The sequence below is a fragment of the Cupressus sempervirens genome, chromosome 2 (assembly GCF_028749045.1).
Source record: "Cupressus sempervirens isolate cs-2001-9-10 chromosome 2, ASM2874904v1, whole genome shotgun sequence".
Taxonomy (NCBI): domain Eukaryota; kingdom Viridiplantae; phylum Streptophyta; class Pinopsida; order Cupressales; family Cupressaceae; genus Cupressus; species Cupressus sempervirens.
The window spans coordinates 689268657-689271723 of record NC_143119.1 but is presented as its reverse complement, the minus strand read 5'-3'; the positions used below and the strand labels follow the sequence as shown (position 1 = coordinate 689271723).

Below are 3067 nucleotides of genomic sequence, written 5' to 3'. Positions count from 1 at the left end.
CTCATTGACATGAACTAAAAACTTAATCATTTTAATTTTATTTTTACATATTATTCTAATTAATATTAAATTTATTGAATAACAATGTAAGCTAATTATAATGTTTAAGTTCAGCCCCATCATTATGTGAATAGATAAATACAATAAAATGATTGACTAAAGGCCGTAATGACTGAAGATTGTAATGACTTGTCTTTTATAAAATGAACCTGTAACTTTTGAAATCTTTCAATCAAAGAATCCATCATTCTAATAATAAACATAATTTTAATTAGGAGATAGTGAAATCCTGAAAAGTTTGCCCTTCAGACATTTCAGTAGCAGAAGAGACTATGAAAACAAACTGATCGGACGCCGTCTGTGGGAATCGAACCCACGACCACGTGGTTAAAAGCCACGCGCTCTACCAGCTGAGCTAAGATGGCATGCACTGTTACTTAAGTTACTGGAATATTAAATTTTAAAAACATGCCAAACAGATGCAATATGCAACGCGCGAAAGCTATCGTTTGTTCTAATGCAAATATTGTTTTACAAAAATATTATCTTATAAATTTAGTTCAGAATGAGCAGATTTCATCTCTTTTTTAATACTGAAAGTTTGTATATATTTTTGGACAATGTTTTGGATCATATTCTATTATTATTGATAATGATAATGACAAGTAGATTAGAGCAGAGAATGTGTGTACATTTGACCTCAATATTTTAGATCATATTTATAATCTATCATCAAGAAAGTGAGCTAGAGAGGAGAATTTTTTTATTCGATGTTTTAAGTCATATTCCATGATTTGTCATCATTACAATGAATTGGAAAAAAAATGTTTAAAATATCTTTATTTCAGATCATATTTATGAGTCATCATCACCACAATATAAATTCCAAAAATAATTTCTAATCATAGATTTAAGACATTAATATTGTGAGAAATATAAATTAAAATTTAAACTCAATACTCACAACCCTAACTCAAAAAATTTACTCAACACTCAAAAGGTGCTCGGCACATGAAGGTGCCGAGTGCCAGTTTTACTCGGCACTTGATGCTTTCGAGTGGCAGGTTGCTCGGCACTTGATGGTGCCGAGTGATAGGCAACAGGTGCCGAGTGAACTCGGCACAAAGAGGAGCTCGGCACTTGATAGGTCGGCAACAATAGATGCCGAGTATGCTTGGCTCCAAAAGAAATGCTCGGCAATAATAGATGCCGAGTGAGCTCGGCTCCAACTAAAGCTTATAACTTAGAAAATTTCAACGTGAATGCATTCACCATTAACACCAAAGAGCTAAAGCTTTAAGCTTTCAAATAAGTTTCTCAAATGCAACATACAAGGGAAGATCAATAGATTCAAGTATGCTTGCTTGCTTGCTATTCAATCTTTCATTAAACTATTACAAAATTTGGGAGCATTCGGCTTCAACCAGAAAAACCCTAAAATAACCCTAACTGATAATACTTCAACCTTCAATAAACTTTAAACCTGCAACTCTAATGGCTACATACAATGGTGCCTGGAGCAATCACTGCTTCAACAGGGAAAATCCAAACAACAAACTTATAGAGTGAATAGAGGAGACACGTGCAACTGCAGGCACAAACTTTCTTCCTCTTCTTTCTCTGATCAGCTCTACAACTTCTCTCTGATCTGCATGATCTGCACTCTACTAAATGAATGAATGAACATTCTTTTTTGTCACATTCTAGTTTCCCCCTCTTTTCAAAATTTTGAAAACCTTCACCTACCGCATTCATGTTTTATGTTTGTTCTGGACGTCAGGGAGGTAGGTGAGCATTTGGCTCAAGGGGCAAACGTCAACACTGCATTAAATTTTCAAACACTCCCCCTTTGTCCCGAGCCAAACAAAACAAGGATCACAACTGATCCAAATCAACTACACCAAGACTCTGTCTTAGGTGCACAAAAGTTCCAATGCCAAATGGCTTGGTGAAAATATCTACTAACTGCTACTCTGACTTGCAATTGGGGCATAGGTCTCATCATAGTCTCTTCCATACTGTTGTTTGTAGCCCTTGACTACCAGCCTTGCCTAATGCCTATCAATCTTGCCTTCAGCATTGCATTTGGTCTTATAGACCCATTTAACTCTAATCACATGATTCTTTGGAGGCAATTCAGTTAGCTCCCATGTCTCATTTCTTTCTATGGCATCTATTTCCTCATCCATGGCATTACACCATTTCTTCTCCTTAATAGCTTCCTTAAAATATACTAGATCACTATGAGAAAATAATGCAAAATTAATGCTCTCATCATAATCTTCATACCTTTCATCTTGGTATAACTCCCTAAGACTCTTAGTCTTTCTTGGTAATAGGGAGGAGAGTGTGGGATTAGAATCTTCACTGCTGCTGCTTTGTCGACCAACTCGGTTTTCACTGGTACTTGGCATTGACACTTGGTCATGCCTAGAGGAGCTCGACAATGTTTGAATCTACTTGTCTTTTCTTCTATTTGCTCCTTCTTCTTGCTGTTCATCAGCATTCTCTTCACTCATAATTAGTGCTTTACTTGATGTGCTCGGTGATTCTTTAATTGAACCATACCAAGACTGATTTTCAAGAAATTCCACATCTCTTGAAAGCATCATCTTGTTGTTCAATAGGTCATAGAATCTATATGCCTTTGATTCTGGGTTGTTCCCTATGAAGATGCAGTTCACACCTTTGTCATCCAATTTTTGCCTTTGCTCTTTAGACACATGTGCATATGCAACACATCCAAACACTCTTAGGTGTTCAACTGTCCATCTTATTTGTGACCATGCTTGCATTGGAATTCTGTCACGGACTGCCTTTGTAGGACACCTATTAATTAGTCAAACTATTGTTGCCACAACCTCTCCCCAAAATTCAGTTGGGAGACTTTTCTCTTTCATCATGCTCCTTGCCATTTCTACAATGGTCTTGTTCTTTCTTTCAGCCACTCCATTCTGCTATGGTGTATATCTGGCTATGAGCTCTTTCTTAATGCCATGTTTCCTGCAAAAATTTATAAAAGAATTGAAAGTATACTCCCCTCCTCTATCTGATCTTAGGACCTTGA

The 3067-nt window shown here is 36.5% G+C and overlaps 1 non-coding gene across 1 annotated transcript; it reads right to left on the bottom strand.

The window, feature by feature from the left end:
- Positions 1-352: 352 nt before the first annotated feature.
- TRNAK-UUU (transfer RNA lysine (anticodon UUU)) lies at positions 353-425 on the bottom strand. Its single transcript has one exon. It is a non-coding gene; the product is annotated as a tRNA-Lys (tRNA).
- Positions 426-3067: the final 2642 nt, after the last annotated feature.